At 34.2% G+C, this 20,556-nt stretch overlaps 1 protein-coding gene across 8 annotated transcripts in view; it reads left to right on the top strand.

Moving 5' to 3' along the window:
• SOX5 (SRY-box transcription factor 5) overlaps positions 1-20,556 on the top strand; it is a 1,038,078-nt gene that overhangs the window by 281,294 nt on the left and 736,228 nt on the right. For 7 of the 8 annotated variants that reach the window (XM_054445328.2, XM_054445330.2, XM_054445334.2 and 4 more), the window contains one exon: positions 5,356-5,452. The gene's annotated coding sequence lies outside the window, so the exon portion shown is untranslated. The remainder of the gene's footprint in view (positions 1-5,355; positions 5,453-20,556) is intronic. The other variant, XM_063672517.1, reaches the window with a different exon arrangement.

Below are 20,556 nucleotides of genomic sequence, written 5' to 3'. Positions count from 1 at the left end.
CCTTCGAGGTTTTTGTGAAGATGAAGTGTAATGGATCTGAGTGTAAAGCACTTAGAATAGTGCTCGGTAAATAACACTAAAATATCTCTTAAGGCTCATTTTTGATTTAAAAGAATCAACTTTTTTTGAGTTATCTACTGTTTTCCTGTTCAAATTGGACAACACTTTTTTTTTTTTTCTAGTTTTTCTTATGCTTCTTGCTTCTCGTGCCTGACATTATTCTCGCATTGTTTTGAGATTAGGGTTCTTATTTTAAACATTTTGTAGATTGCTTTTTATTTTTTTCTTTTTTTCTGATGAATATTGATTTTTATTTATTTTTAAATTTATTTTAATTAATTTATTTTTTTATTATACTTTAAGTTTTAGGGTACATGTGCACAATGTGCAGGTTTGTTACATATGTATACATGTGCCATGTTGGTGTGCTGCATCCATTAACTCGTCATTTAACATTAGGTATATCTCCTAATGCTATCCCTCCCTTTATTTCTTATATATTCCTCATTTACCCCTTTTCTTTGTGTTCCTAAAGATATCCCATTTATTGATCATGTATATTCCTTTTTTCTGAGGGAGGTGACATTAGGAAACAACAGCATAGCAAAGTACTACGGAATTGAGATTGGGTTATGAGTCTCTGTAGCTCCTCCTAGTTTTAAAATTCTTTGAATCTCTGAAGTTGAATATTCTTACAAATCTCTGAAATTGACCATCAGAAATTTGAGTAGGTGATGCCCCAGAAATCGCATCGAGGAACACAGTTTTCCTTTTGCCCTCTTTTTTGGGATGTGTGTGTTTATTCAACATGTGTATATTTTCTCCTTTCCCCATCTGGCATCTGCTTTAGTACCAGCCTAGCTAGCTGTTCTGTGTCAAGAGTACTTTAGCCTTTTCATTATCAAAGAGAAAGAAATGAAATAATATAAAAAAGAAAATCCTTCCCCATCCCCCTCCTGCTTCACTTTTGTTTTGCTGTTTCTGAGCAAGTTTCTTGCCATTTACCTTTGCATTTGCATTGCTTATTGATTGGCAATTTTAAAATTGTTTATTGTGCTCTTTTGTTTCACTGTTCAAGAGCTAAAACAAAAGCTACCAGGCCCTGTGAGGTACACATTTGCATGCGGTGAGCGTTGCCCAAGGAAAAAGTAATTGCTAATGCATATTTATGTGGCACAAATTTGCCATTTGTTTATGCATAAAATTATCAATAGTGCAGGGCGGCCCAGCCGTAGAAAATGGTGACCTTTTTAGCTTAATAAATAGAAATCAGCTGTTATTGTGAAGAGATCAGCCATTTATTCTGTGTTGAGGGACATTGCCGGGAAAATGCAGATTGGGGCTGGCAATATCATTAAATGGAAGGCCAATGACCCTTTCCGTAGAGTCTATTATACTTTATCTAATAGGGGATAAATGACTCTGGTTGGCAAATGGAATAAAGAACAACAGTTTTTTTTTTTTTTTTTTTTTTTTCCCTTCTGGTAATTTTATAACCGTATAGATTTTAAGCCAGTAAAACTGAACAGGAAATTTCATGCTGACCTGTTGCTAGAATTCTCTCAAAAACTATCTGTTTTAAAGTTTGTTTTCTTATTCATTATTCTGTATTTCTATTTGTACCCATGGAAACAAAAAGTAAGTCAGGTGATATTTTCCTAGGAGAAAAGTTCTTTCCTTAATTTTTAGGTTTTTTTTTTTTTTTTTCCTCTTTCCTCTCTCTCTCTCCCTTCCCCTCATACTTTAATCTTTGCAATGAAAATGAAGGTATCTTTGCATTTGTACTGGGTTGCCCTATATTTGATATCATAAGAATACTAAATGTAGAAGAAGATATTCTCAAAATTTTAGAAAAGTTACCAACGTATTATGCTAAAAAAAAAAAAACTAGCTTAATACTTTGTAAATGATAAGAATGGCTTTTGATGAAGTATGTGGGTTCTTTGGTTTGGAGAATATTCTGTAAACATAAAACCCTCTCATAAGCATACTTTCTCAATATGTGAAACACCAAGCAGTAGTCACCTTTTGTGATTGTGTCCCTGCTGTATCTGGTAAATGAAATACCCTTTGTTTCCCTGGGGCTTGCCTCTGTCCCCTTTAATGTGGCTTGATCGCACACTATGTGTATTTGGCTAGTAGTGCTTTGGTATGTTAGTGAGCATTTCTGCCTCTTAGGAATTTTTATCCAGTTTTTTCAGTCATGATAGAATTCACCATTAAGTGAAAGCTGTGTTTGTTTTTAAAATGATATTATGTAATATTTGATCCACTTATAATTTTATATAATATACTTTAAGTTATGAAACAAGATGATGAAACAGAGGCCCGTAAAAGCACCTCAGAACATGGTTAACATCTTTGAAGCTACCTGCGTGCTCCTCCCTGACTGTGTTTCTTAACGCAATTTCACGGCACCGTGTTGAAAGTTTCCACAATAGTGGTTTTGCAGCCACCAATCTCTCCCTCGTGCTGCACTTTAGTATGACAGTGCATTCTGCAGCATGTCACCAAAGTGACTGAGTAACCTTTTACTGGCAGAAATGGGTCTGTCGTTCCTTTTTAAAGTAGAGAGTGTAAATAGGATTCAGACACTAGGGTACATTAGTCCATAAAATGAATATATTTTTTATGTCATTTGTAAGGTATTGATTTTAGGTCCATTAGATTCACAGTCCCTAGTGGGAGAAAAAAAAACAATGATTTAATGGGTAGGTTGGAAATTCCAGAAGGAAGAGCAGCATGATTAACCCCTTCTTTCTCAACTCCCTGCCTGTGTTATATAGTATCTTCTAGAAGTTGAGACAAGAACCCTGGGAGAAAGTGACAGAACTCTTATCGTCTGTCTCCCCTGCAGTTTACAGAGGGTCAGAAAACAAATTTGAGCTCAGTTATTTCTGTGTCTGTGAATGTGATAGAACAGATCACTCGGGGTTAATAAGAGTTGCCAAAATTATTTTTTTAGATGGGAGTTTTTAAGTTGATGAATTCATTTTATTTTTACAAAGTTTGGAGTGTATTTATTTATTTTGAGAGTCTTAACAACTTAAGATATTGTTTAGGGACCTTACAGGATATGAAGGAATTGAGCTGAGTTTTTTTTTTAAGAAAATTTTTTTCTCTCAACTCTAAGAAAGGAAAGTTCGTTGTGGTATCATGCCAGTTACAATGTTACTTAGGCAAGTTTTAAGTGATATTAGCGATATCGGCGATCTTAGTAATTTTTAAAGTAGGTTGTTTCCTGTTCTATAAATACATAGAAAATTATTGGTTTTTACAACCTCTTTTCTGATAAAAGAATGACTGAACTATCATTTCACTGCTATGTAATTAAATTTGGGTGCAGAGTACTTATAATAATTCTAGTCAATTTCACACACCTAATGTTACTACCACCTAAAAAGAATTTTCTCTCAGGCTGCTTTGCCAGCTACATGTTCATTCTTGTATCTAAAAAAACCTAATTATAATATAGGTAGGAAATGTTTTTAAAATTCCAATTATATTTCCAATCTTTTGCCATAGTGATAGGTTATCATTGAAGAAAAATATGCCAACTGCAATCTGGTTACCTCAAAATTTGACCTGACATAAAGATGATGATATCAACAGACATTTTTAGAACTTCATATTTTAATTCAAGTTTTTCATGTTCTAGAATAAAAATATAAAAATACAAGCTCCCTCTTGTGGGTAAAATTACCACCTGTGAATTTCTGTGTCACCCAAATATATGATATGACAAAATTTCAGTGTTTCACTTAGTAAACACACTTGTGGTAGTAGTGTAGTCTCTTTACAGTTGGGCAGATGAGACAATTCATTTAACTTAAAAAAAAAAAAAAAGTAGAGTTTGTGGTATTTTTTTCTAAGTAAAATTTTTTATGGAAATACATTTTTAAAAATCCACTGACTATATATAGACAGCCTTTATTCTACTTCAGCAACATACTTTCCCATGTTAAAAGTTTTTTGTTGTTGTTGTTTTGGTTGGCTTTTGTTTGTTTGCTTTTTTGAGATGGGGTCTCATTTTGGTGCCCAGGCTGAAGTGCAGTGATGCAACCACAGCTTACTGCGATCTTAACCTCCTGGGCTCAAGCAGTCCTCTCACCTCAGTCTCCCAAATCGCTGGGACTACAGATGCACGCCACCATACTTAGCTAATTTTTAAATTTTTTGTAGAGCTGGAGTCTCAGTGTTGCCCATGCTAGACTTGAACTCCTGGGTTCAAGTAATACTTTTGCTCCAGCCTCCCAGAGTGCTGGGATTACAGGCATGAGTCATCATACCCAGCCTGACGTTCAAAGTTTTTAATGATAATTTTTCTCATTGTGGAATGTTCTTCAATGAAGTAATGAGTAAACTAATAAAGTAATGTGGATTCTTCTCTTTGTCACATTGTGGCATTTGAATTTCTGTGCTAATTAACAAAAGTTCTGATTTTGGAATGGAGTAAAATGCTTCTATACCAGGCGTGCTCCAGGAAGATATAGTCTGGTAATAAAACTATTCAAATACTGTAAGCCTTGTGACCAAAACTGAATAATTAGTGATGATATAAAAATAAACACCAAGAGATTACTCAATTTCCCTTGAATTGGACTAATAGTGGAGTGACCGAGCCAGAATCAAGGCTGTGGCTCCTACCGTGTACAGGTTCCTTGCTTTCATAAGTCTGATTGTTGGGAATCTCAACAGATTGTCAGGGCCGATTTTTGTTCAGCCTAGGAAAATTGGTAACAAAGCCAGAATTTTATTCACTCATGGTAGTGGCAAGAGCACTTTCTAAAGTTGAGCTGAGCATGGCAGTCAGAGAAATACATAGCAGGGATGGAATTAAATGAAAAATAGCTGAACATTTCACAATTACTGTGTTGACCATTGCTGTTATATGTTTGAATGGGCTCAAAGAAGAGACCTAAGAGGACACCTGAAGATGTCTCATGAATCATTTCAAGCAGCAAGAATCTACCTTAGTGTAGCCTGTCCTAAAGCATCTGCAGGATATTTACATTAAAATTGGACCACAACAACTACTGAGTTTTGAGATTAATTGTGGTGGCTTTATAATGCCAAGATAATACCCCTTCTTCCACAAACCGTAATTTTATTACATTTATATATGTAAATTTACATATATATTTATATATGTAAATTTACATTTACATATACATTTATATATTTAAATTTACATTTACATATATATTTATATATTTAATGGTTTATTTATCAAGTTACATATATAAATATAAATTTCTTTTGAAAACCTTACACATTTTCTATTTTCAAGAGTCATATGTTGATATTTACTAAATAAAACGATGCACTGTTAATGGTCTACTTTTATTTTTCCAGCTTTCCTCTTGCTGATGACATGATTCCTGTTTGAATCTGTTGACAAGATTCTGAAAGCTGAACAGAGAATTCTGGCACTGCACTGGGTAGGAAAAAGGTATATTCATAAAACACATAATAACACTTTTGAAAAATTGATAACTATACTATTTCACAAAAATGGAAATTTATATGCTTTCTCTTATTTTTAATTTATAAGTAAAAATATATAAAACATATGCATATAAAAGTATAGTACATAGTCTTTTATATTCAGATGACAACTGGCTTTTTAATTATGATTTTGAGACTCATTATGATGGTAATGTCTCTAAACTGGCAGATGATAGCAACATTTCTTTTCTTTTCATTTTCTTAATGAGATACAATTTTTCTGAAGTTGTGAAAGCTTTTTTCTCCACTGAAAAATGTTTTTTGAAACATTTGTTGCTACTTTTTGGTTGTTGCTTCAAAATAAATATTTGGGATTACAATGGATAGGTCACATATTTTAGAAAAATTTCTATAGGCTATTAACTATTCCAGGGTATGATTCTGTTAATACATACAAAAATGTAGTATTGCTGAAGCTAGACAAATATTTTCTAGTTTATGATGGAAACATTCCATGGGCATCTATCTGTGTGTGCATGAAATCCCTGTTTGTCTTTTCAAAAATGTTGTACTCTTGGGAACAGGCACTGAAAGTTTGACCACGGATCTAGAGTTGAAAATCCTTTTCTAATTTATTGATTGCGGGTAACTGCAGAAAAGGATGAAGGGAAGGAATTCTGTTGTTCAGGAGAAGTTTGTCACCAGTAAGATTGAAAGGGAAATCTCCTTGTGTTGATACCTAAAAAGAATAATGAAATAGTGTTCATCTTGCATAATGACTTAAAGCTCATTTATTCAGAAATCTGCTCTTACAGTGTTATGACTTATGTTCCCACCATTTTAAGATGCAAGTATATGTGTGAAAACCCTTAGAATTAATGGTAGTGGTTACCTCTTTTAAAAACAAAATTGTTAAAATCCCAAATAGTATTATTAAAATACTTATAACTCAGGCTTCATATATTCACAGACAAATGAAACAATATAATATAGAAGAAAACATAGCGAATAATGGATTTTTATGCTAACAAAAGTGGAATAAGTCACAACCAAATTATTCCAAACAACAATTCTATAGGTTTACAGGCAAAAATACCAATATAAATAAAATTAAAAGGCAAGTGACAAACTGAGACTACTGCTTCTAATAAATATGGCAAACATCAAATGTAAAGAGCAGTTATAAGAAAGACAGTGATATCTTAATTTAAAAGATAATGAGATACAAGAACAAGTAGTTAATAAGGAATATAACTAATACAAAAGCTAATAAAAGGAATGCAGTTATGCCTCACTTATCTAACTAGGGGAAAGTAATTTGGAATAATAATACTATAACAAGAATGTAGAGAGATGGACATTTTCAACAGTTCTGGGGAAACCTTGTATTTGTTCAACTTTCCAGGAAGGAATTTGGCCACTTCTGTAAACAGCCTTAAATGTTTTCAAAGCGTTCTATGCAACATTCCCATGCTATTAGTTTGGAAGATATTTAGTTGCAGGTGATCCAGATCCAACATAACAGTTTAAACAAGATAAAATTTTATATTTCTTTTAGGTTAATTTTCATATATTTATAAGTGGAAGAATTTGAGATACATTTAACTGTTCAGCAGTAGAGCAGTGGCTAAATAAATTTGAATACATTTATATGATGGGGTATCCTGCAACCAGAATGAAATGAGTATTTCATTTGATATTTAAAATTTGATATTTGATATTTAAAATTCTTTTCTAAAGAATTTTAAAAGACATAAAATTATGCATAGTGCAATATTAAATTAAAAAATAAGAGTCTACACTAAAGATATAATGTGTTTCCAAGTTTGTGGGTATATATGTACACACATGTATGCACATATATATCTCTACATGTGCATATGTATTACAAACACAGAAAAATTAATAGAAAAAGTAATAAACACATCAAATATAATTAACTCTGGATCATGGACTTATGAGAAGTTTTAATTTTCTTCATAGTTTACAGGGTTTTTAAATAGTATAATTTAATATTAAAATTTGAGAAATATAAAAGGTGTGGATTTTCAGAAGGTATACATAAGTTGCTAAGTGCCTCTGTTTGTTAAGATACTATATATATCTCTGTTCAAGGAGAGTTGAAACAGCCCAGCACCCATCCTTTTGGTTATTTTTTCCCAAAGTAGGGTTGAAATGAGGATTCCTGCTCAGTAGATCCACACAACAACTTAGACATCTTGATCATATTGCAGCCTGGCTGCCTCTTTTAGTTTAGGGCAGTTCAAGGTACCGTGCTACAGTTCAGTGGCATTGGATAATCACATGAAGGCTTCTGGTATGCATGCCTATTTCAAAGGCACAAAGCAAAACTTGTGTATAAGTGGAAGAGGTTGAGTACTGCAGTTCTGGATTAAGTTTTTTTTTTTTTTTTAAGTATTATGTTACCTTAGAATATTAGAAGAGTGGGAATTTAAGATGAGTGAAAAATCACAATTTGATAGCAATGTGAGAAAATATTTGTGGAAATGACAGTGAAAGCTTTTTTTTTTCCTTTCAAAACCTAAACTGACTTTACTCTTTGAACTTGTAAGAGAAGCATGATGTTTGGGAGCATAGATCTTGGAGACAGATTGTTTGGGTCTGTCTCCTAATTGTACCACTTATATCTGTTTACTTTTGGGTTTGTTCCCTAACTGCTATTGCTCAGACTTCTCATGTGTCAGAGATAAATAATAATGGAAAACATTATACCATGCAAATAGTTACTATGTGGACATTGGTGTGACCAGTGTTTAAAGTTCATTAAGCAGAATAGACTTTAAAGCCCAAACCATTACTAGAGATAGAGTCACTTTATAAATGATTGAAGTTTCAATTCAATAGGAAGACAGAATAATTTTAAATCTCAACGCCCCTAATAACATAATCTTGAAGTGTGTTAAGGAATAATTGATAGAACAACAAGAGAAATAAACAACTGTATAATAACAGTGATATTAATTCACTTGTCTTAGTAATTGATACAATAAAATAGAAAAATTGATGAGATTTAGTTGAATGGCAAGATTAAGAAACATGACCTTATGGATATTTGTAGAACCTTGCATACAGCTGTAAAATTTACATTATTTTCAAGCACATAAGAGACAATGATAAACATTGACCATATTCTAAGTCAATGAATATCTTATTAAATTAAGCCTCAACCATTTTCCAAGAATTACAATTGTACCACAATGAAATTAAGCTGAAAACAGAAATAGAGCTAGGAATATAGTTTCACAATTAAAAAGAAATTACAATGGAAATTAGAAAGTTTTTAGACTAAACAATAATTGATATCCTACATAGAACAATTGTAGAATGCCTATAAGAAGTATTTACTGGGAAATTTATAACCTAAATGAATATATTATAAAAACAAAGGGCAAAAATTAATAGGCCAAGAATTCCTCTCAAGAAGTTATAAAACAACAAAATAAACTCAATGTAGTAGAAGGAAGAAATTAATTAAAGTAAGAACAAAATTAACAAGGTGGAAAACAGTCATATAACAAAGAGGACTAAGAAAGCCAAAAAACTGATTGTTGGAAAAGATGAATAAATGTTTCAAACCTCTGATGAGACTGAGCTAGAATTCAGGACAAATGGGCAGATTACCAATATCAGTATTGAAAAAGGAGACACCACAACAGATGTGCGATATTAAGCAGCTAGTAAGAAATACGTATAACTTTTTTGGGGTAAAGATAAAGAGTTGGATGAATTGGAAAATTTCTAGAAAAATATAATGCCAAAATTTGCTGAAAAGAAATAGAGAACTTGAATAGTTCTATAACTATAAAGGAAATTTAATTCAGTAATCAAAAATCATCCTATAAAGCAAAAGCAAAATCTAGACCAAGATGACTTCGCAGGCAAATTCAAGGAAGAAATAAGTCTAATCTTTTTTTTTTTTTTTGATACCGAGTCTCACTGGGTGGCCCAGGCTGGAGTGCAGTGGCCTGATCTTCGCTGACTGCAACCTCTGCCTCGCAGGTTCAAGCTATTCTTGTGCCTCAGCCTCCCAAGTAGCTGGTATTACAGGCACATGTCACCATGCTTGGCTAATTTCTTTTATATTTTTAGTAGAGACGGGGTTTTACTTTGTTGGCCGGGCTGGTCTCAAACTCCTGTCCTCAAGTGATCCACCCGCCTTGGCCTCCCAAAGTGCTGGGATTACAGGCGTGAGCCACTGCACCCAGCCGAAGTCTAATGTTACATAATTTTTTTTTTTTTCAAAAGATAGAAGAGGTAACAATCCGAATTCATTTTATAATTATCATACAATTTTCATACCAAAGCTGATGAGAATAGTATGGAAAAGGACTCACAGGCCAATTCCTCTGGTGATTATAAATGGAAATATCCTCAACAGAATATTAGCAATTCAAATTTGGCAATATATAAAAAATAATTTAATCACTTAATCATTTAATAAAAAATTATGACCAAGTTGGTTTATTCCAGAAATACAAGGTTTGATAATATGTAAAAAAAAAAAAAACAATTTAATACAGATTAAAAGAAACTATCATATGATCATTTCAATAAATGCAGGGAATGCATTTAATTAATGTCAACATTTGTTTCTTGTATTTAAAATTTTTTGGAAAGCTAAAAAACAGGGAGGAACTTCCTTAATGTGATATAAAATACATACAGCAAAGATAAATCATAATAGTAAAATGTTAAAGGCTTTCCTTCTGTGTTCAAGAACAAGACAAGGATATTTGCTGTCACCCCTGCTATTTAGTATTTTTCTAGAAATCCTAGTCAATGCAGTGAAGAAGGATAAGGAAATAAAGTTATTAGGATTGAAAAATAAACAACTATTGTTATTAGCACACGATATGAGTTAATAAGACAATTTTGCAAGACTGATGCATATAATATAGTATAATGTACAGTTTTTCTATATATCAGCATCATTTTTCTAGTTTCTGGTAATAAGAGATGCACAATATTTCTATGGGGAAAACTGGGAAACATTATTAAGTAATATTTTCTAAGGCTGATATGAATGATGAGATACACCATTTTCATGCATTGAAAAGATCCAGTATTGTAAAGATGTATCTTTCTCCCTTATTGATTTATAAGTACCATGCCATCGCAATAAATATGCTGTTTTTGTCTTTGTTTCTTGTTATCTGTACATTGTTTGTGTGTGTTTGTATGTGTGTGTGAAATGTCACAAGTTAATTCTAAAATGCCAAAGACAAAAGATAGTCAAGATACTCTTTATAAAGGAGAAATGGGTAGGAAGACTTGCCCTACAGATTTTATTAAGCTCTGTCAATTCAGAAAGTATGGCATTCCTGCATGGATAGACAAGTAGGCAAATGAGAGATAATAGAGAACTCAGAGTCTTGCAAATTTTATTTCTAATAAGGGCAGTCCTTTAAAGTAGTAGAGAAATAACTTTTTAATACGTGGATACTGAGAAATACGTGGATACATGTAAAAAATAAGATTGGATCTCTACTTCACATCACACAGAAAAATCAATTTTAGTTGGCCCAAACCTAAGTGTAAGGGACAGAACAATATTGAGAGACTCTAAGATCATAACCTGGGAATATGACTTAGGAGTAGAGAAGGATTCTTTAAGCCAAAAAAGCACACAACACATTTTCTTGTTGTTTATCAGAAAACGCCATAAAAGAGTGAATAACAGGACCTAGAGTAATAGAATAAATTTCGAAAACATCATTGACAAGGTTGGTATTCAGAATTGATTTTTAAAAAACCACAAGTCATTGTTAAAGTTCACACAGTCCAGTAGAAAAAGGCAAAAGAAGAAATCCAAATGGACAATAATTTGAAAATGTCCAATGTATGAAATAATGTCCAAGACATGAAAAAATCCTTAGTCTAAGTAGTAGCCAGGAGATACAACATAAACTCTTAATGAGATTCCACTACACATGCCTCAGAATAGAGAAAAGTAAAACGTCTAGCAGTTCAAAGCATTGACAAGGTTGGAGAGCAACAGCAACACTCATCTAGGGCTTGTTGGAATGTAAGTTGGAGCAACTACTTTTAGATACAGTACCTAGTAAAGTTGAAATTTATAGCCCTTGCTTAAGCAATAGCAATTCTATTATGCCTAGAGATAAATATCCTAGAGAAATATGTGTATATATGTGTCAGAAGACATCTACAAGATGGTTTACAGGAGAAATATTTGTATTTGCCAAAAAATCCGGAAATAACTCAGCTGTAATCAGCAAGTTGGAAAATTATAGAACAATCGTACAATGACACGTGAAGTATTGAAAATGGAAGAATCTTAGTGCTGGAATTAATAATAGCTGGAAAAATCAAGACACATCAGAATACACACAGGATGATTCCAGGCAAACTAAATTATATCATTTGTCCTATCTATCACTGTAGATAGGAAGACTAAAGACAAGCAAGAAATACTAGTGTAAAAGCCAGGGAGTGCTGATATCTACGAATGAGGAAAGAGGTTGAGGTCAGGGTGCAGAATTTGTGTCCAGGAACACTTCTAACTCAAGAGAGAGTGCCAGTAATGACCTGTGTGGTGCTTCCATGGGCATGTGCTTTATTACTATGTGTTAAACTGAACATATTCTGTACATATATCTCATGATAGATAAATCTTAATAGAGCAAATAATTGATAGATTTTATTAATTTTTTTTGGTGGTGTTTTATGCTTTAAGTGGGAGAAATATCCTGGCAAATAGTATAAATTAAATGGAGACATCTTTCAAAATTAAGTAAAATAATTGAGGATTCTTATAAAGAGTTCCCCACATTAGGCCGGGCGTGGTGGCTTACACTTGTAATCCCAGCACTTTGGGAGGCTGAGGCAGGTGGATCACGAGATCAGGAGTTCAAGACCAGCCTGGCCAAGACGGTGAAATACCTTCTCTACTAAAAATACAAAAATTAGCCGGGTGTGGTGGTGGGCGCCTGTAATCCTAGCCACTCGGGAGGCTAAGGCAGAGAATTGCTTGAACCCGGGAGGTGGAGGTTGCAGTGAGCCGAGATCGCGCCACTGCACTCCAGCCTGGACGACAAAGCGAGACTCCGTCTCAAAAAAAGAAAAAGAGTTTCCTGCATTAGAAACGAACAAAAATAGGATAGTAAAATAAGCATTTATTCTGCCCGGTATTCTGGAAAAGAATACCAGGCTGGGCATGGTGGCTCATGCCAGTAATTCCAGGATTTTGGGAGACCGAGGCAGGAAGATGCCTTGAGTTTAGGAGTTTGAGACCAGCCTAGGTGACATAGGAAGACCTTGTCTCAAAAAAAAAAAAAAAAAAAAAACGCATGGTGGAACATGCCTGTATTCCTAGCTACAGTCAGTAGCTGAGTCAGTAGAATACCTTAAGCCCAGGAGTTCAAGGCTGCAGTGAGCTGCGTTCGTGCCAGCTGGACCACAAAGCAAGACCCTGTCTCAAAAAAAAAATAAATAAATAAATAAAGAATAAAAATAAAGAAATGTGATAAAGGATAGTAGGCATAGAAGGGTATTAGACTGAATGGAATAAAAATGTTTTGAGAACTATAAAGTTATGGATGTTTACATATATTTTGAGTACTTCTCTGTTAAAAATCCTTTCCAACAAATCAATAATAGTCACAAAAAGGCTTAGTTGAACACCAGATTATATGCTGAATTGACCAAAACCAACACAACACAGTAAGAAACTTCACATAGGTATTTAAATCCAAGATTTTATGAAGTTAAATTGAGGATAATGATTAGTTATACCATTGGTGTCAGTATATTTTTGTTTTGCTTATCTCTTTCTGTGTTAACATTCTTTTAAAATGTCACTGCATTTATAGTTATTTGCTTTAACCATTTAGCTACTTAATAATTTGTGATCCTAAGTGGTTGTCATTTGTACACGCCTTTTGGTCACCTTTCTCTTTTACTTGCAAATAAGCAAGCTCTTTGCTTTAACTATTTATCAAATCCAATCACTTTTTTTCCCTCAGTCACCCTAATCTATAAAGTAAAATGCTTTATTGCTTGAAAAAGGAAAATAATCCCAATATACTGTAAATTGTCAAGTGAGTTCTACATAATTAAAGATTACCCTGCAATATACAATTTTTAAGGCATTTATCCCGACAGGGTTCACTGGCCTTTGAGAATGAGCCACTTTGTTGACAAATCTATCATCTAAATTGTGCAACATTAATGAGAACTCTGAACAGCACACTCTTACATTTTAATGGGCATGGCAGCTAAAAAATATGCACACACCAAAACAAAATACTGAATATGACTGAAATTGATTTTTAAAAGGTCTGCCACCTGTAGATAAAAATGTGCATTACTCTGAACACATAATAATTAACGAGAATGAAAGACCTTGGCCGAATCCAATGACCCTCTGAAATAAAAATCCTGGTTATTACTTTAATAAAGAAGGCACAGATTTTAGGTTGCACAAATAAAGGCTACATACCTGTGCACCTAATTGTTTCTGCTCTACAATTTCATCCACATTTCTCTTGTAACATATGGTGGAATTGATTCCTGAAAGTAGTCTTTGGATGTACATCCTTTGTTTCTTAATAATTCATTATATGATCATATATCTTCTGAAAGGTATAACATTTCTCTTGTAGTCTATTTCTATTTCTCATTGTCTTTCAGAACCTTTATAAATCGTTGTAAATTGTCTCTTATTGTACACCTAAATCTCTTGAGTAAGACTCCTTTTTTAAATATATTTTCAGCTTAGTCTCACCAAGATAATGAAGCATTTTCAGTAAAACACCATGCAAAGCAGGCTAAAGGAATACTTAAATCTAATGCTACCATACCCTTATAATTTTTTTCTTAACACAACATTATTTGTTTAAATGCTTGATTATACTTGATTGTCTTCGTGCTCTACATACAAATATTTTATCTGAATAGGTTAGCATAAAATTATTAGACTTATTTTCTGGGTGTTTCAAGTGTATGTACATTTAATTCGCTGGGAGAGTTTTACTAGCACACTTTTGAATTACAGAGTTAATTTCAAAAGGTACATCAGCTTAAGTAACATAATGCCATCTCAGTAGAAATGCTCCATTTTCCTGATCTTGGAACTAGGTATTGCTACTTGAGTAGCCAATACTGATCCACTTGAAGCAGCCCTCAAACCCTAGCCTGGCAGAATATAATGCTCTTCTGTACAGTGTTTTTTGCTATGGCTTTCCAGCTTCCTCATTGATTAAAAATATGTGAGAATCTCTCAAAAGTTATGGGACAATTTGAGTTTTATTACTTTTTAAAAGTCAGATGACAAAATCTGCTCCTTAATAATATAATAACAATTGCATAAGCATCGTTCTATTGTCCAGCAATTATTTGTAATGAAGAGAATTTTTACTTCCAAATAAAATAATACATGAACTTTTGATTAAAAGCCTTTAACATAATATATGTGAGCAAGCAATTGCTTATTTTTTGTCTTTCTTTAGAAAGACAAAGAAGTTGTCCTAACAAGAATAATTTAAGTAAAAACCATGAACCCAAACTGTTTTCATAGTACTTTCTGCAAAGTTAGAGTACAGAAATTCTGGAGTATACATCATCTCAGTGGAAGCGTTGCCCACAGTCATGTTCTGTAAATGCAAATATATTTTGCATACATAAGTGAGGTTGAAGCGCTGAGATTAATTTTAAAATGAATGTAAAAGTATTCCCTAATTCGTAATTATGAATTGTGTTTTTTGTTTTCTTACATAATGCCCATATCTATGCATCTTTTAGATAATTTGTGAAAGTAACTTTCATTTTATGAGTCATTGGTGTTTTATAATATTCTATGATATAACAAAATATAAACATGATGTTTGGACTATAATTAGGGAATTTAACTCCCCTCATAACATGGTAAGGTTTTTATTTGTTTGTTTTGTTTTCTTTTTGAGACAGGGTCTTGCTCCATTGCCCAGGCTGGAGTGCAGTGATGTCATCTTGGCTCACTGCAGCCTTGACCTTCTGGGCTCAAGAGTTCCTCCCACCTCAGCCTCCTGAGTAGCGCAAGTGTTATTCTAGGCATTCCAAATCTTTGTGACAGAAATGGTTTCAAGACAGATTTATAAGTATTTAGAAAAGAGTTACAATTTTATACCATTACCAACATGAATTCTAGAAGGATTAGAGATTTAAATTCTTATCAAAAGAAACCATAAAAACGTTAAGAGACAGTGTTGGTGAATAGAAGTAGGAGGAGGGTGGAAAGTCCTTTTAAAGCATTACACCAAAGGCGATAATCACCAAAGAAAAATTGTGATAGGTTTGATCACATAAATGAAAAAGCTTCTTTGCATCTTAAATGATAAGACTGGCAGACAAATGGAAATCCAAGAAATATATTTGCAGTACATTAGGCGGAACAACCTAAATTGCCATTTTTGTTAAAACTGGTCAACTATTGGCATTTTCCTATGTTCAACAGATGCAATTAGGATATCATTTAAACTGCTTACAAATTAATAGAAACAGAAATAATAGAAATATTCAATTAATGAGGAAGTCAAATGAAGAATAAACATAAAATGTTTGATTTTTATAAATCATCAAGTAATTCAAATTGAATTGAGATCATAGTTCATTCAGCAAATTGGTGAAGATTAAAAATGCCACAGTAACCAATGCTGAAGAAATTGCAGTGAGATGAAGCCTCTCACTTTGTGTGTCCAGTTGTGTCAATTGTGTTACTGTATCAGAACCATTTCACACAGTAAATATTGGAAGTCTGTTAATGTTGATGCTTATGCTTCTAGCAATTTGCCATATATATATGTGCCTGTATGTAGGTATATATTTATATTTAGTTATACATATATGCATATTTATAGCTAAAAGGATATAGTGTTAATAGTAACACAAAACTGAAAACCTGTTTATTAAAAATGGGCCCTGGGCCAGGCACGGTGGCTTAGGCTTTAGTAATTCTAGCACTTTGGGCGGCTGAGGCAGGTGGATCATTTGAGTCCAGGAGTTCGAGACCAGCCTGGGCAACACGGTGAAACCCCATCTCCACCAAAATAAAACACACACACACACACACACACAAATAAATTAGCCAGCATGATGGCGTGCATCTGTAGTCCCAGCTCCTCAGGAGGTCAAGACTGCAGTGAGCCATGATCGTGCCACTGCACTCCATCTTGGGTGACAAAATGCCACCCTGTGTCAAGAAAAGTAAGACTCTGGTTAGGTAAATTATGGTGGTTGTGTATGATGCAATATTAGTTTTATTGAAAAATAATTTTATAATGACATGAGAAACCACACCAGGGTCATAGGAAATATTTAAGAAATATTGGTTGAATGAGTACATATGTGGACATGCATGCATAGAAAAAGAGTGTATAGATAACACTAAAATGCTTTACCTACACTATAGGATTATCGCTGATTTCAAAATTTATTCTTCTCATTTGTATGTTTCAGCTACCTTTCTTTAATGAACATATATTACTTTCATTTTAAGAAAAATGCACATCACTTTTAAACCATAAATATCAATGTAGTAGTCTTTATATATTATTTTTCTTTTCTTTTTTTTGAGATGGAGTCTCACTCTGTTGCCCAGGCTGGAGTATAGTGGCATGACCTCAGCTCACTATAATCTCCGCTTCCTGGACTGAAGTGATTTTCCCAACTCAGCCTCACAAATAGCTAAGACTGAAGGCGCATGTCACCACTCTCAGCTAACTTTTTTTGTATTTTTTGTAGAGGCAGAGTTTTGCCATGTTGCCTAGGCTGGTCTTGAACTCCTGAGCTCAAGGGCTCAGCTCAACTTACCAAAATGTTAAGATTATAAGTGTGAGCCACCACGCCCAGCCGTATTATTTCTAATGAGAGCATTTTCTGTATACATAGATTGCTATTTCAACTTAGAATCTAAGTTATTTCTTCTAATTTTTTAATTAGAGAAAATCTAGAGGAACAAAATGTTTTTTGAAAATTTCAATATATTGAAACTCAAGTCTACATGGCAGAATAATATGCTGTAACGGTGATAGCAAGTTTATCCAAGATTTGCTCAGAAAATCCCCATGGTAAGTTGGGGGACACAATGCTTCTGGAGACAGCAGGCTTTCGGGTTGATCTGCCTCCCCTAGTTGGGTAGTTCTTCCTGTCGTATCAACTTTTGCCTTAATTTGAATTCAACTGGGTCCCCCTGTCACTGAGAACAATATTCCAGATTTGAGATTTTTAGAATATTTTGAAAATAAATTCAGGATCCTTTATAATAGACATCATCCCTTATTGTGATATTCACCTTTTGAAAACTCAAATCCTTCTACCGCTCTTCTAGTGTTTTTGTTGTCACTTTTTCCTTTTTTAATGAAGCAGTTATCTCATGAGCATAATTCATATCCGTGTATTTACAGGTATATTTACAGAGGAATTTTTTAAGGCTCTGCATTTCCACCTTTTCCCCACACTTTTGTAACCAAATGCCTTAATTTGAAGATGTGATTATTGTAATGAAAGGATGCAGAGGATGAAGCAAATTATTAAAATAAAGATAAATACATTTGATAGCTTATTCAAATGAACTCACCTATTTGACTCTAAAGGAACTCCCTTATAAAATGAATTCTGTGTTCTTCCATTGTTCAACACACCTCAGACGGTGAGGTTTAAATAAGTGAGTTTTAGTACATGAACATTTTTCTATTTCTAAACTTTATCTGTACTGATATCAAAATTCATAGACAAATATTTACATTTTATGAAAAATATAACTTTTCAACAGCAAAAAATATTTTTTAAAAGAAAATGTATACATTTACTAGCTATTTTAGAAAGGAGTGACAGAAATTTAATAGAGCCCAATGTGTTGAGTGATCCTTAAATAGCAAATACCAAGATATCTATCTAATGCCATTGGAATACAGAAGAATAGGCTAAACTGGACAGAAATTGGAAGCTCAAAGCAAAGGTTAACCTTTTAAAAACTCTTGTCATATCTTTATCCCCTCATTTCTCCCTTATGTTTTAAGAGTATTGTTATTTAAAAGTAAAAAGAAAAAAGTCATGTCAGTATACTTAAATTACATTAAAAATCAAGCCTGAAGACTATGAGGCAGAAATAAGCCAACTATTATTTCTGGTGTAGAAAGTTTTTGGAATAACATCATTTGCCCAGAAGCTATTTTCCAACCTAATAACTCCTGGAATTATGATCTAAATTTCTAGAAGATTAAGGCTGCATAACTACTAGAAAGTACAAGTGTGCAGGAATGCCAGCAGAGGAGAAATGTGATTTGAAATTTCTTTGAGGAACTTTGAGTTTGAAACTGTACCCCTGTGAAAGTAGAAATGCTACATAGGTAAATATTGTTCAGCAAATTTATCTTAGTTACATATATACTGAGTACCTGCATAGCAATCTCCAAGATGTTCATTACCTAAGATTTTAATCTATTTTTTTGATTTTAACAATATGCTTAGGTTATCTTTGACCAAAGTACTCAAAATGTGCAGAAACAAAGATTATTAATATATTCTGTATTGTTTCATCTTCCTTTTAGTAATTTCTTGTTTTGTTTTGTTTTTGTTTTTGTTTTTTTTTGAGATGGAGTCTCGCTCTGTTGCCCAGGCTGGAGTGCAGTGACACGATCTCGGTTCACTGCAAGCTCCGCCCTCTGGGTTCACGCCATTCTCCTGCCTCAGCCTCCCGAGCAGCTGGGACTACAGGCCCCCGTCAGCATGCCTGGCTAATTTTTTTGTGTTTTTAGTAGAGACGGGGTTTCACTGTGTCAGCCAGGATGGTCTCGATCTCCTGACCTCATGATCCGCCTGCCTCGGCCTCCCAAAGTGCTGGGATTACAGGCGTGAGCCACCACACCTGGCCTAGTAATTTCTTCCTTTTTTTAAGATAGAGTCTTGCTCTGTCAGCCAGGCTGGAGTGCAGTGGTGCAATCTTGACTCACTGCAACCTCTGCCTCCCAGTTCAAGCAATTCTCCTGCCTCAGCCTCTTGAGTAGCTGGGACTACAGGCACCCGCCATCATGCCCGGCTAATTTTTGTACTTTTTTTTGGTAGAGACGAGGTTTCACCATGTTGGCCAGTCTGGCCTCGAACTCCTGACCTCAGGTGATCTGCCCACCTCAGCCTCCCAAAGTGCTGGGATCACAGGCACGAGCCACTGCGCCCAGCCCAGTAATTTCCTTATAAGACATTTTGGAGGCAATGTATGTATGTTGCACTCCCAGTCTATTGATGGTAATCCCATTTCAGATATGCCTACTATCTGTCCTCTCTAGTCTTTTGTCAGAAGTTGTGTCAAGAGTTGGATGGAAAAGGAGGCAGAAAGCTGGTTGTTGCAGAGGACACAAGAATAAGGAAAATGGGACCTTTGTCTTCAAAAATGTTAGAGTCCTGAAGTGGAGCTGGAGGTGAGAGAGGAGAAAATGCATCAGTCCCTCCAGTGAAAGGAAGAATGCAAAGGTTAATAACTCACTTCTGAGCTCTTTGCATCCAGAAGCTGTCCATATTAGGAATGCCAGTTGTCTCAAGATGGGGTCACCTTGCTATGAATTTAATTGTGGGCATTTGGTTTAATGTTTGCCCATGTAGATTATCTGAATCCCACTTTTTTTAGAGACAACAATCTCAAATTTATTGCTCCACAACATCTAGGAGAAACCATTGTTTGTCAATGGTGACAAAAAATATTTAGGAAAAGTGGTTTGAGGGATATGTGATTCTTTGGAGGTATTTTGAAATCTACCTCTAAACTAAGGCAGACATGCAATGAGATGTGTCTTTGAATGTCTTCTAATGACCTCAAGTAAGTGGTTTCTAAGACCTATGCTTTAGTGTGGTGTCAGTGTCCTTGATTGAGGGCTGCTGCAAGAGAGTCCCATACAACTCATTATTTATGCCCATCGAGAATTGCGTTGCAGAATTGTTTCATTGCAACCTACAGTTTGTAGTCTCTGAGACTCCTTGGGAGAAATTTCTGACTCCTCTTACATGTTATGTTGCCCTTGAGCAGTAGTCTGTTTTTATCTAATGATGCCTGTGAATTGTATACCTAATTGGTACTCTTTTTTGCCATTCACCACTAAA

This window comes from Pongo pygmaeus, chromosome 10 (genome assembly GCF_028885625.2).
Source record: "Pongo pygmaeus isolate AG05252 chromosome 10, NHGRI_mPonPyg2-v2.0_pri, whole genome shotgun sequence".
In the NCBI taxonomy this organism is placed as follows: domain Eukaryota; kingdom Metazoa; phylum Chordata; class Mammalia; order Primates; family Hominidae; genus Pongo; species Pongo pygmaeus.
The sequence above is the reverse complement of the archived record's forward strand: the minus strand, read 5'-3'. Positions and strand labels throughout refer to the sequence as shown.